Here is a 14990-nt window from a genome sequence, read left to right as displayed (position 1 = left end):
TGGCATGTTAGTGTGCAGCAAGCCAGATTTACAGTGCACCAGCTTGCTGCACAATAACATCCTACATGGACGCTTCTATAGTGTAGTGAAAGTCCCAGAGAGCTAGTTAGTGGTTATGCTTTCAAAAAGTAGCAGCTAAGCCACACTCCAGGACTTTAACCATGCTGCAGCAGTGTCCACCAGAGACGTTATTGCGTGGCAAGCTGGTGCACTATAATTCACACCCTGGCCTACCACACAGTAACTTACTGCATAGACAAGCCTTAACTGAGGGCCAGATTCTGTAACCCTTATTCACGGTGAATAGTAGATTACTCCATGTGTAGACACATTGAACTCAGTGGAGCTACTCATGGAGTAAGGTGCTACCTAATGTAAGGGTGGCAGAATTTAGCTTTTACAGACTAGCTCATAAGAACTTGAAGAAGCCAGATTGTGGGCAACCCTGGCATGAGCAAAGGTGCAAGAGTGGGGAGAGGAGCCTTCCCACACCAGGTACACCCTCCACACTAGGTACGACCTCCACACAGGGCCAAGGAAAAACAAAAGTTCCTGTGCTCTCCTCAGTCCAGGAAATACTTACTCTGGGAGCACCTCCTGGAGTAGATATCATCCAAAATGATGCAAAGTTCTGGGGCCAGACTAGTCTGTTGGTTTGGAGGGCCATGGTGGGAAGCAGAAACTACCTGCTCCGAAGGAGGTAATTCAATGGGTGTGTTCCCCCTAAGTGCTGGGAGGAATAGTGCCTCCAGAGGTTCCTCTGTGGCAATGCAGCTGCATTACAGCCTATGCCTTTATAGTGCAATCCAGCTGAAGGTATCTCAGTAACCGAGAGGTATGATCATCTTCTGGTTAAAGCACTGGACTAGAACTTAGGAGGTTTGAATTCAGTTCCTAGCTCTGCCCCAGACTTCCCAGGTGACCAAGGGCAAGCCTAAATACCTTTAAAAATCTGGACCTCAATCTCTCTGTGCCTCAGTTACCTATCTGTAAAATGAGGATGATATTTCCTGTCTGTCTTGTCCATTTAGGCTCTTCACGGAAAGAACTGACTCTTATTCAGGGCCGGTGATACCATTTAGGCCAACTAGGCGGTTGCCTAGGGCACCAAGATTTGTGGGCTCCAAAAAGTGGTGACCCCAACTTTTTTTTAAAGTGTTTCAGCGGCTGCTGCGCTGGGAGGGAGAGGGAGTCTGAGCTGCCGCCGGCAGCCTAGGGGTTCCCCTGAGTCAGTCGCTGCTGGCAGCCCAGGGGTTCCAGCGTGCAGTAGCTGCTCCACTTCTCCCGCCTCCCAGGCTTGTGACGCCAATCACTTGTTTGGCACCGCAAGCCTGGGAGGGGAGGAGAATTAGAGCGGGGGCGGCGTGCTCAGGGAGGACACAGAGCAGAGGTGAGCTGGTGTGGGGAGGTGCTGCACGGCTCCCTGGTGGGAGAAGCTGCTGTGGGGGGGGGACGCCTCAAGGTAGAGGGGGGGTGGGGAGCTGCCACAGGGCTTGTGGGGGGGCGCAAGGTGGAAGTTTCGCCTAGGGCGCAAAACTTCCTTGCACCGGCCCTGCTCTTATTATATGCAGGCACAGTGCCTATCACAGTGGGACTCCATTCAATGTTTGGGCCAGTAGTTAGCTGCTACTGTCGCACACATGATAAATAATAATGTGTGGTTGTAACACAGTAGAACTTCTCACACAAGCGTGTAATGATAGCCCTAAAATGAAAGATACATTTTATGGTGTATTCTCTTAAATATGTTTTCAAACCTTTTCCAGGAAGGATTTCATGATGGCTATTTATTCATGATTAAATCAATTCCCTAAAGGAAGGGTATTTATAGACAAAAAGTTATAGTGAAATAAAATGTAATGCAAACCAACCAGAAGAGACACCCTTCATCCTTAACTCAGACCTCTGTACTTTGATCCACAGTACTAGGAATTGAGGACTACACAAGAGATTTGATCAGCCTCAGTTAACTCTGAATTCAGTCTGTATCTGAGAACTGTTTATAATATCTTGGCTGCAACTAAAGAGTTAAACTAACATATTTCGCAAAAAATACTGAAAACAAAGTTTGACTTGCTGGAGTAATGCTATGCCAGCTAGGTGTCAACAACGAAACATAACGTATAGGCTTAAATTCATAGGCTTAATACACTTTCCATGTACAGTGTTTCCACTGACAAGAATGATGGGAAGTCCCTGGTGCCAGGGTGTGCCTGGAAACTACTCCTGGACACGACTCTCAAATTCTGAAACTCCAGTTTGTTTTTAGAAGCTGCCTGTGGGTTAGTGGATTTCTTCCCAGCTGGCATCTTCTCATGTCTTTTGGGTGAGACCACCACTAGCTGCCTTTGGCAGTTCAAAAGTTGCCTGAGACTAGGCCAACATCATCTTGCTGGTGTGCTTCGCTGACCGAATGCTGCTTTAATTTTCGCTCATATTCATGTGTAAGGAGTTTGCTTTCTCTCTTGCTATATAAATACACAGGCAATATACATGCCATACCCTAAGTCCGTCACTTTGCAGGTGCAGAGCCCAGCCACAGATCCAAACCCTGATTCAGACTTGCACCCACAAACACTAGGCAAGTCCAGAGGGGCAGGTTTCTGCATGAAAGGACAAAGTCTCCCTGGCTGTGTGACAATGGAGGAAAACAGCAAAGAAGACGACAACTGGACACCTTCCTCCAAGCACCACAACTGGCTGACATCCCTATGTGGGTTGTCAAAAACCAGTCACTTAAAAATGGATGTTACAGCTTTCTATTCATAAAGTGTCATAGGCACCCAAACAAATACAAGTGCTAGGTCCCTACTCACAGGGAGTTTACAGTCCGGATAAATAAATGAAATAAGGCAAGAGATGAGAGTGAACCTCAAATAAACCAAAAGGAAGTATCCATCAGAAGCCTCATTTTTGCTTTTGCAAGTGTTATAACCAAAACTTGTTTTACTTAGACCTGATTACTGCAAATTTCTGTGTTTCCTCTGTCCTTCCAGCATGATACTTCAGACTTCGACCAATTAACCAAAAGGGTCACACATGAAATCCCATGAAGAAGCCCTCTAGATGGGGCATCCTGTCCTCCTAGGCAGGACAAATGCCATTGACCAATCTCACCTGCCCCAGTGAAGGTCAGGAACTGGCTTAGACTTCACAATGCTGCCACTAGAGCAGCTCAAAACCTGGAATTTCAATTCCACAGGAAAGTCACATTTCAAGATACTCCTTCACCTCAAATCTGAACCCAAAATCAAAATTTTGAAGTTTCCTGCAAAACAAAACACCCAGAAAATGTATTTTCAGAAATTTTGAAATGACCGCATCAGAACATTTTGTTTCAACATTACTGAAATGGATAAGGTTGAAGGGCTTCATTTTGACTTTATCATTTCAACTGTTAGAAAGCCTACCCAGTCATCCTACCTGTGCAGGATTGTTCTCTATAGCCAGTCCTCCTGATTATATGGAACACATAATTACAGAGGAGAAAAACAAGTAAATATAACCTTTTTTTCCCAATGGAAAATGTCCTTGTTTCAGATGCAAAAACTTTCCTGGTTTCAGTTTTTCCCCACAATTTTTGAATTCTTTTAAAACAGACAAACCTAAAGGCAAAAAAATTGAGTATTTGAAGTTTTTTGAAATCAAAAAAAAAATCAGCAAAACACACTGACTATTTTCTGACCAAGTGGGATTTTGCGTACAATAGTGTTGGCGAATAGATGTACAATTCATGAATATCCTTAACGGCATGCCACTACGGATGTTTACATATTAAAAAGTGCATTCTCTGCTAGCTACTGTGGTAGTTTATCTGTTTAAAAAGTTTCAGTCATCTCCAACCATGGCACAGAAACAATACCATGTGACCAATCACGCAACAAACAATGAACAGCAAAAAGGTAGGCAGCTGAAGTAAATGCTCCATGAAGACCCCATAGGCTGAAATTTGTTTGGATAAATTGACTAATTACTACTAAATTAATTTAAAAAAAGTCAACTTTGCAAACAGTTCATGAACAGGAATAAGGACTAAGGCATTGATCCAAAGCCCATTGAAATCAATGGAAAAAATCCCATTTACTTCAGTGGACCTTGGATTAGGCCCTTACATCCTAAACAAACATATTCCCTGCAATCTGTAATTTGTTCAGCTCAACCTACCATTCAAGCAAAGAGACCATCCCCTCAAAATACGTAAAATATGTGTATGCCCAAGGGGAAGGAATGGCAGTCTGAAGAAAGGTGTCACCACATGAAAAAAAAAAAAGGCATTCTTTTCTTCGTGCCCCTGTAGAGCAAGATACATGACAGAGAACATAAATTTAGGCCTGAGTTGCAGGGATCAGGAGAGGTGTCAGAAATCACACATTTTGCAGTGTGTTCCTCTACAAGAAAGTCCTTTTGAGAGAAAAGCCTCTAAGTGTGCGCGAACAGAGCCCATAAAACTTTACCAAAAAAAAAAAAAGAGTAGGGGGCAAGTCTAGCATCCAAATCTGCTACAGAAATCTTGACCCTTCCTTTAAATTTGTCTGCAATGCTTTTACAAGGCATAACTTGAAAGAGGTTTCATGTTTACTATAAAGTTACATCTATAGTGCCTTTCATTAGAGAAAGCTGTTTGTGTCAGATGCCAAGACATTGTTTTCCTCCTCCACAATAATATATGTGTGTGATTTTAAAATAAAGTACAATAGCTCCATACATATTCTGACCATACAACACGCTGTTTATAAAATCCCTCATGTCAAAAATCACGTTGAGAGCCAAAGAAATGGGACATAACATTTTAAAATCATTTTGCATTACTACTGTGTATGTATTCAAGGCTGAACTTTTTTTTCATTGAAGATCCAACCTGATTGAAAGCAATTATGATGCTGGCATGAGGCACTGCACAATATTTAGCACAAATTACATTTCATTCTATTATTAATAGATCTGGTATGTGGGAAATGAAGATGTATGGTTTCTTATCTTTGCTTGTAATTATAGTGATGCCATTCAGAGTTACCTTCTTCACATTACATATGCTCTTTCGGCAGGATTTCTACGTGTTTGCAATCTCTTATCCAAAGGGCAAAATGACAATGAAAATAAGAGCAGCTATCCTGTTACAAGGTTAATTTGTGAATGATAAATGAGTGTTTTTAGAATGAACTACATAGGCTACCATTTAAACAGGTCTTGGCAACAAACCAGCTCTTCCCTTCAGCAGAAAAAAGAGAAAAAAACGTAGAGAATGTACAAATGAGTTGATTGCCCCAGGATGTCTCTCTCAAGAGGGATTAGAGAAACCCACTGGGGCATTTCCAGTCCCAACAAAAGCATGATTTGAGCTACAAAAGTTTGCCCTGATAATCATGTTACTGCCAAAAAAAAAAGAAAGATTTTCTGCCCCCGTATAAGCTCTTGTTGTAAGACATTTGGAAATAAACAGTAGGTGCCAGTGAGCCAGATGCATTAGGGAGGCACAGCCTACCCAAATGCTGAATGAGAGCAATGCCTCTCAAATATTACTTTGCTGAGCCTGTGCAAACCAACCTTTATATCTGCCTGCAAATGTTAAATAAAGTGTTGTGGACTCAAGCTCCACAACAAGGAAGGAATTTCACCGGAGCGCTATGAATTTTACTTAGGGTTTTAACTATAATCTGACATCCTGCTGAGGCTGGGGTTGGCTCCACATGTATATTTAATACAAAAATGTGTTTAAGGGCAGCTTCCGATCACGCTCATTCCCATTCCAACTCACAAAGCTGAATTTCCCAATCATGAGGCAGGGCTTCTTGAAGGGCCCAATCAGTTCTGAGTGAGCCCCCAGCATGGCTTAGTGCCAGCCCAGATCGACGTTTGATGAGATGGGACATCTGTGTTTCACTTTGGGCTCTTTACAAGAAATTCCTTAGCAGAACAAGGCTAATGCCTTGTCTGGACTTTACTCCTTCCATGTGACTAGACAACTGGATGATTTTGAGTTGAGTCCCATGATTTCCCCTTCCCTTTATCCTACAGTATTTCTTCCTGTTATTTGCTATTTTACAGGCCACTTCCCTCAGATCCCACTGAGGAATACACTAAGAAACTGCAACATCTACTCAGGACACTCCCTACACTAACACCGGAACAAATCAACATACCCTTAGAGCCCCGACCAGGGTTATTCTATCTACTACCCAAGATCCACAAACCCGGAAATCCTGGACGCCCCATCATCTCGGGCATTGGCACTCTCACTGAAGGACAGTCTGGATATGTGGACTCTCTACTCAGAACCTATGCCATCAGCACTCCCAGCTATCTCCGTGACACCACTGATTTCCTGAGGAAACTACAATGCATTGGTGACCTTCCAAAAAACACCATCCTAGCCACCATAGATGTAGAGGCTCTCTACACAAACATCCCACACACAGATGGAATACAAGCTGTCAGGAACAGTATCCCTGATGATGCCACAGCACAACTGGCTGCTGAGCTCTGTGCCTTTATCCTCACACACAACTATTTCAAATTTGATGACAATATATATCTCCAGATCAGTGGTACCGCTATGGGCACAATATTTTTATGGCCGACCTGGAACAACGCTTCCTCAGCTCTCATCCACTCATGCCTCTTCTCTACCTACGCTACATTGATGACATTTTCATCATCTGGACCCATGGGAAGGAGACTCTGGAAAAATTCCACCACGATTTCAACAGCTTCCACCCCACCATCAACCTCAGCCTGGACCAATCTACACGGGAGGTCCACTTCCTAAAAACCACGGTGCAAATAAGTGATGGTCACATTAACACCACCCTATACCGAAAACTTACAGACCACTATGCCTACCTTCATGCCTCCAGCTTCCATCACGGGCACATCAGACGATCCATTGTCTACAGTCAAGCACTGAGGTACAACCGCATCTGCTCTAACCCCTCAGACAGAGACCAACACCTACAAAATCTCCACCAAGCATTCTCAGAACTACAATACCTGCACGAGGAAATAAGGAAACAGATCAACAGAGCCAGACATGTACCCAGAAGCCTCCTACTGCAAGACAAACCCAAGAAAGAAACCAACAGGACTCCACTGGCCATCACATACAGTCCCCAGCTAAAACCCCTCCAATGCATCATCAGGGATCTACAACCCATCCTGGACAATGATCTCACACTTTCACAGGCCTTGGGTGGCAGGCCAGTCCTAGCCCACAGACAACCTGCCAACCTGAAGCATATTCTCACCAGTAACTGCACACCGCACCGTAGTAACTCTAGCTCAGGAACCAATCCATGCAACAAACCTCGATGCCAACTCTGCCCACATATTTACACCAGCGACACCATCACAGAACCTAACCAGATCAGCCACACCATCACTGGTTCATTCACCTGCATGTCCACCAATGTAATATAAGCCGTCATATGCCAGCAATGCCCCTCTGCTATGTACATCGGACAAACTGGACAGTCTCTACGGAAAAGGATAAATGGACACAAATCAGATATTAGGAATGGCAATATACAAAAACTTGTAGGAGAACACTTCAACCTCCCTGGCCACACTATGGCAGACCTTAAGGTGGCCATCCTGCAGCAAAAAAACTTCAGGACCAGACTTCAAAGAGAAACCGCTGAGCTTCAGTTCATCTGCAAATTTGACACCATCAGCTCAGGATTAAACAAAGACTGTGAATGGCTTGCCAACTACAAAACCAGTTTCTCCTCCCTTGGTTTTCACACCTCAACTGCTAGAACAGGGCCTCATCCTCCCTGATTGAACTAATCTCATTATCTCTAGCTAGCTTGCATATATACCTGCCCCTGGAAATTTCCACTACATGCATCTGACGAAGTGGGTATTCACCCACGAAAGCTCATGCTCCAAAACGTCTGTTAGTCTGTAAGGTGCCACAGGATTCTTTGCTGCTGTTATTTGATGGATTACTTAGTGATAATGGAACACCTTCCCCACCTTAATTAGCACATTCATTTACAATAATGAAGTAGGTGTTTTCCTACTTGAAAAAAAGGAGAAATGGGGAAAAATAAAGACACATTGAGTGTAATGAGAAAGGGCCTGAAAAAAAGACAAAGAAAAGGAGGGACTGACACATTTTGAAAATTCAAAGTGGTAACTGGGCCATGATCAGAGAGCTGGAAATAGGTCTGAATGCCAGTCCTGTGTTTTAATCACTAGATCATATTCCATCCAGATATTTTACTGAGGGTAGTCCATTAAAACACACACAAACACAAAACAACAACCAACCAAAACAATTCAATGTTGATGTAAAGCAGACAAGAGTCTCTCACTGGCCGCAGCTGTTGGTATTTATTTTCACTTGGCAAAAGTTTGAAAGAGTTTCTAGCTGATCAGTTCATTAGAATTTGGGGGAGAGGAAGTGGGAATGGACCCTGGCTATATTCAGACTGAGATAGTGGTATGATTAATGTCAATCACAGCTTAGACAGGGACAATGCTACATTGTTATTATTCTTTGTTTTTGCTGCATGATAGTTTTATGTGATGTAAAGGACAAGAATATGACTTTAAGCCATTATCTGCCTTACAAGTGTTTGTAAAGGGATCCGGGATCAGTGGCCTCTCTCAGCAGCAGTGTCTCTGAGACAGGCATGTTGCATCAGGAGCACTGGTAGAGTGGATGCCTTAGTGGCCATGCAGTGCTCTGCTCTTCCTAGTATCATCCCAGGCAGACTGGTTTGTGCCAAAAGGGCAGGTCCATAGACCTGCCCACTCCTTGATCATTCCTTGATTCTTCCCACACTGCTGTCTGAGTTAGATTTCTTCACAATATTTGCACATCAGCATGCAAGGGCAGGTCTGGGTTCAGATGACATGAAGGAATGGGAAGGCTTGGGCTGCCGAAGGGCAGAGAGAAGGCTCCTTGCACTCTCCCTTCCATATGGTTCTGGCACCGTATCTCCACTGTAGGGCTGAGTGAACTTGGGCTTGGCTAAAAGCAAAAACCATCAGGAACCATTGCCCAAAGCTCAACCCAAACTAGGTTCACAACTTTTCTGAGGTCTACAAGAATTCAGTTTGAAAACAAACAAGCGTGATTCTGTTCCTTTTGGATTTTGGGGAGACAGGCAGCAGACAGACCAAACTACCATGGTACAAAACTACTCCTGTGGCAATTACAAAGTAGCCAAAAACTGGCTGTGTGGCAAAATTCCCAAAATAGCATGTTCCAGTAAGATTACAAATCTGACTTGGATTGTTTGAATTAGAGTTGGGTCTCATTAAAAACCATGCGATTATCAGTTGTTTTTATTATTTGTATTACAGTTAATACCAAGGGCCTGCTCCAAAGCCGGTTCAAACTAATAGGAATCTTTTGCTGATTTAAATGAACATTGGATCAGGTACAGTTGCCTCAACAGGGACTTAGGTCTGATCTACACTACAGACCTATATTGGTATAAATATGTCTCTCAAGGGTGTGAAAAATCCAACCCCAGAGTTAGGTAGTTATACTGACCTAACCTGTGTAGACAGAGCTATGCTGGCAGGAGAGCTTCTCCCACTGACATAGCTACCACATCCCAGGGAGGTGGATTAACTACACCAAAGGGAGAGCTCTCTTCCATCGGCATAGAGCATCGTCATTGGTGCAGTTGTGGTGAAGCAGCATTTTAAGTGTAGATTTGCCCTCAGGTGCTCTACATACTCAACAAGATACAGTCCCTACTCAAGAGAATTTAAAAACTAAGTCCCTGATCCTGAAAAAAACTTATGCCCTTGTTTAATTTTAGGCAACCGGATTTGTACCAATGGAGTTGAGAGAACTACTCACTGTGTATAAAGTTAAGTGTAAGTTTTTGCAAGATAATGGACTTACTAGACAAGTCAGACAAATGCAGGATTATCCCCATTTTACAGATTTTAACCAGAGATATGAACACTATCAAACTTGGATATTCATAATCTACATCCAAATCTGAATTTTCCACTTCAGACCTAGCTCAGATTCAGATACATTAGCCTCTAAATTTTTGAGTGCTCAAAATAGAATCACATGTGAAATTTACTACGCCATGTCACTCAGTCAGTTACACTGCATGATATCCGTAAGAGGTTCAAAGTTTAAAATGTTATACCTTTTAATATGTAAAGAAGTATGAACCACCAAAGCATTTACATTGATCCACATCACCTTCCATTGCCAGCATTGCTGTGGCACATCTGTTCAGAAGGCTTAAGACTGGGGCAGTCCAAAAACCTAGAAATCTCTGCCATGAACATTTTTGAGGTTTTGCCATTTGATGTCATTTTGTATTATTGTGAAAACTAGACCTTTCAAAAACATTGTGAAGAGACAGAGAGAGAAATATCAGAATAGTCAATAGCTCAGTAGTTATGTCACTCACGTGGACTACAGACTTGAACATGAGTCTTATAGCCACCATGCTATTGGGGGGGGGGGCAGGATAAGGCATCTCGTTTTCTAACCAGAAATTCCATCCTTGACCTGAGAAATCTTTAAGACAAATCAGCATTTTCTAATGAAAAAAATGTTCACTGAAAAATTCCTGATCAGCTCTAGTTAAGAACCAATTAATGTAAAAACACAGAATAATATCCTTACTTGAACATTTTAATGATGTCATGCTTTACTGATTTTTTTAAGTTACTGTCTTTGTGGCACAGAGAATGTATATTGCTCAGGTAGTTACCACATTCAAGAAATGCCACACACACTACTGCCAGTTCAAAATGTGGTACAGACTTCCTTTTTCTTTTTACTAGCTGTGACAGGTTGTCACCCCTGGGGTGCAGTCTGCGAGCTGTGGAAACCGCTGAGTCCCTCTATGACACACAACTGGACTGTGTCCCCAACCCAATTGTGTTTCGTAGAGGGGTGCAGCAGTTCCGATAGCTGGCTGGGAAGGGCCTATTCAACGTAATGGGCCATTATGAAAAACAATAGGCCTTAGGAGAAGCTTATCCTCCACTGGGTGAGCCTTTCTGAGAACACTCCAGATGGGTTGTAAGTAATGGCTGCTATTACTCAGCAAGAGCATGTGACCAAGCCACATGAGTTTGGACTCCATTTTGGGGTGTCTGTATTTTTGCACAAACTGGTCTGGAAGCCAAGTTTGAAACAAAGGGCTCATGCCATATGATAAAGCTATATAAGGCAGGGAGTAACATCATTGGTTGTTCTTCACTCCTGACACAAGAGGACTCCTGAAAACACATGAAAAACAAAAACTGAATTGGGGGAAATGCTGGACCCACACTAAAAGGATTTCTAGCCTGTGTATGGAAGACCAGGGGATCCCAAGTTGCAAAGCAAATGCAGCTCGTGTCTTAAGAATCTGCAGCCGCTTATATCATCAGTCACGGTGAGAGATTGTTAATTCAAATCATAGTCGTCTAGTATGTTAAGCTCAGTTTGCATTTTTATTTATTTGCTAGGTAATCTGCTTTGATCTGTTTGTTACCACTTATAATCACTTAAAATCTATCTTATGTAATTAATAAACTTTTTTATGCTTTATCTAAATCAGTAAGTTTGAAGCGAAGTGCTTGGAAATTTTAGCTCAAGGGGATGGGGCTGCTTAATTTCCTCTCCTCATTGAGGGAGGGGCAAACTTTATGAGTGTACTTTGTACAAATCTCTGCGCAGTGTAAGACAGTACAATTTTGGATTTTCGCTCCAGAGAGGTGGGTGCATTCCTGGGGAGCTGGGAAATTGGCTGGTGTCTGCTGGTTGCATTCACGTAGCCCAGTTTGAGTGAGTGGGGCCACCTGCTGTTGTATTCGTTGATAACAGGGCCTTGGAGAGGCTGTTGTTTTTCCAACCTCAGGAAGCAGTGTGAACAGGGCCAGCCCAAATGAGTGGTTAGAGGGGTGCAGCAGTTTCTCACAGCTCCCAAACTACACCCCAGGGGTGACAACCATGACACTATCAATTCTGCCTTTTATAATGCTCCTCTGATTGCTGGTGTCTTGGAACTTCAGTCCCCAGAAAACAAAAGGTTCTGATTTATCTGCATTGTTACAAAATGCTTGTGTTTTTTTCAGTCACAGTTAAAGTTCATTCAAAAGGGTTGCCAACCCAAGGTAACAATCTAAAGGCTGCTTTTGCATTCTTTCATTCCTGTATTTTCTGTTCTCGTTAAACAAAAAAAAAATTTTTCTCCATTCTGACAAGATTGCAAAACACACATTCTAGCCAACTCTGAACCTCCTTAAGAGACATATAAGATACATGTAAATTATCAATTAATAAGAAAGAATCCTGAAGGGTACAAATATATTAGAATTTTCTCTCATTCATCTTGCCAACTCCCTAAACTGCTTTGCTATATCCAAGAAGCAACAGTTGCAAAGAGTACTTCCTGTCATTTAGCAAGAGACTGAATCCTTAGTTTGGATGCAGAGGTTACAAAAGTTATCCATGCCTTCATCGCCTTGAAGCTGGATCACTGCAGAGCACTCTGCATAGGACTGGGCCTTCAAACCATTCATAAATTGCTGCCAGTCAGTTTCACAAGAATTATTTCAGGCAGAGAGCATATTGCATCTACTGCACTGGCTACCAGCTAATTACTAGGTTAAGTTTAAGGCACTGCTTTGACCTCAGTAGACCCAAACGGTTACCATCCAAGTCATTTGAAAGACTGCCTCTCTCCTTCTATGAGAAATATTGTGAAGGATGTAATCTTTTTTTAAAAAAGTTATTTTCTTATGTTAATTGATCTATTAAGAAATCTGAATGGGCACAATTGAATGAGTGTTCCATCTACTGAACATTTTTAAGGTGAGGCCCAATATTAGAAAAATAAAAGAAAATAATTAAATTAAAAGCTGATAGTGACATGATTATGTAGGTAAATACAGCAGCTATTATGTGCTTCAGACACCTGAAAATGAGAAACCTTTTCATTGAGAGATGGGACAATGCACAAAACTTTGAAAGTTATCACATTAAAAAATGATTTTTAATTCCACCTGGACAGTCATTAGACACAAGTAGAAGGGGCCTTAGTTTAAGGCAAAGCATGATTCCTATTACAATGTAGCATTCCCTAGAGCTCCAGCCGAGATTTGCTTTTGGAGTGCCTGTTTCAAAAGCTATGCTTGGGATGCAAGCTCACGCAAAACCAATGAAAAAAGTTATACAGACCCCTGTGAATCAAAACTGTGGGAATCCATGCAGTTCTACTTATGCAGCTAAGTCCTAGGAGGGCAAGACTGAGCGCAGGAGTTAAACTCATGACCTCTTAAGCCCTGAAAAAAGCATGTCACCAGCTCAGCAACATTAATGTGAAACAAGACGATGATTTCACTCAGCTTGTTGCTGCTTCTAAAAGTAAACATATTTACCCACACTATTCTCAGCTTAGATAACTAGACCACGCAGAATAATGTCTGTATTTCTGGCTGAGTTTTAGTGGATTGGGCAGGCACTCAAACCAAATCATATGAATTCTCCACAGAAAAATTCAAAACCAGGAATATTTCATCACCCACAAATTTCTAATTTTTACTCAAGGAAATCAAGTACACAGGATCCAAGGGTTCTGTAAACATAAGCAACATGATTCTCATCAGACTTGCACTGGCTTGACACTGTTGTAAATCCATTGACTTCAGTGATATTATTCCTGATTTACACTGCTTTTTTAAGTGCCTGGAGAATCAGAGCTATAACTGCTTCTTCAAAGCCATACAAATTCTAAATATGGTGTTCTCGTAACTACTGCACTTATATATTTCATGCCCAGCCTGCTACACACAGTTAATATCAAAATATTTAAAAAAAAAACGTGTATCTAACAAAAGATGTATTTGAAAAGGACTTGGGGATGAATCAAGGAGCAAAATTTACCAGAAAGATCTCAGCAGAAATAAAAATCATCTGTGGAAAAAACTTCATGCCCTTAAGGTGCCAAGAAACTTTCATAATTGCACCCATGTTTTTTTTTCAGCATCTGACTGTCACTAACTAAAATGCAGCTCCAATTATATTTTATTGGAAGCAATTTCATTTTTATAGTTCAAGAATCCTTTAGAATTGGACCATAAAAATAAAATAAAAAGTATCAGCTGAGGTTGGAACTTCTAAATGAGTTTGAATTACAGTAGAAAAAGATCAGAAGGAGCGAGTGAGACAGGTTGTGTTTAAAGAACTCACCAGAGAACACATCATTTCAAACCAGTGCCTTGGAAATATCCGTCTTGGACAATCCACGGGGTGGGAATGAAATTCCAGGAGATTTTGAAGAAGGGAGAACTGCCACCTCTTCTTTCAGTGTAAGCTAGTATTATCAGGAGTAACGATCAAGCCCCAACCTATTCCTTCTCTTTATTTTGGGAGATTTAATCCCCACAGTTGATACTGGGAGAAGGAGAGGAAGATACTATTGCCTCTTCTAACACCACCGTTCCAGTCTGACCTTATGCTGAGAGAAGTAAACGTCTCAGGCCTTAGAGGTTCCCGTTACAGTAGAAGAGTCATCAGTAATGCTAAATCTGGTTAACTTCAAAAAGGGGAACCCAAAAATGAGGAGGCTAGTTAAACGGAAATTAAAAGGAAGAGTCACAATACTGAAATGCTGCATGGAACATTTTAATAATACCGTAATAGAGGCTCAAAATATATGTATACCCCAAATAAAAAAACTGTAAGAGGACCAAAAGACTGTCACCATCGTTAAACAGTACAGTAAAAGAGGTGTTGAGACAAAAAGACATCTTTTAAAAATGCAATTTAAATCCCATTGCAGAAAATAGAAAAAAGCATAAACTTTGGCATTTCAAGTGTAAAAGTATAATTAGACAGGCCAAAAGAATATGAAGAGCAACTAGCAAAAGACACAAAAAATGACAGTAATTTTTGTAAAGTACACCAGAAGCAAGAAGCCCACAAAACAATCAGTGGAGCCACTGGGCGATCAATGTGCTAAAAGAACACTCAAGAAATACAAGGTCATTGCAGAGTAGCTAAATGAATTCTT

Source organism: Gopherus evgoodei, chromosome 1 (genome assembly GCF_007399415.2).
Source record: "Gopherus evgoodei ecotype Sinaloan lineage chromosome 1, rGopEvg1_v1.p, whole genome shotgun sequence".
In the NCBI taxonomy this organism is placed as follows: domain Eukaryota; kingdom Metazoa; phylum Chordata; order Testudines; family Testudinidae; genus Gopherus; species Gopherus evgoodei.
Note: the sequence above shows the minus strand (reverse complement) of the source record.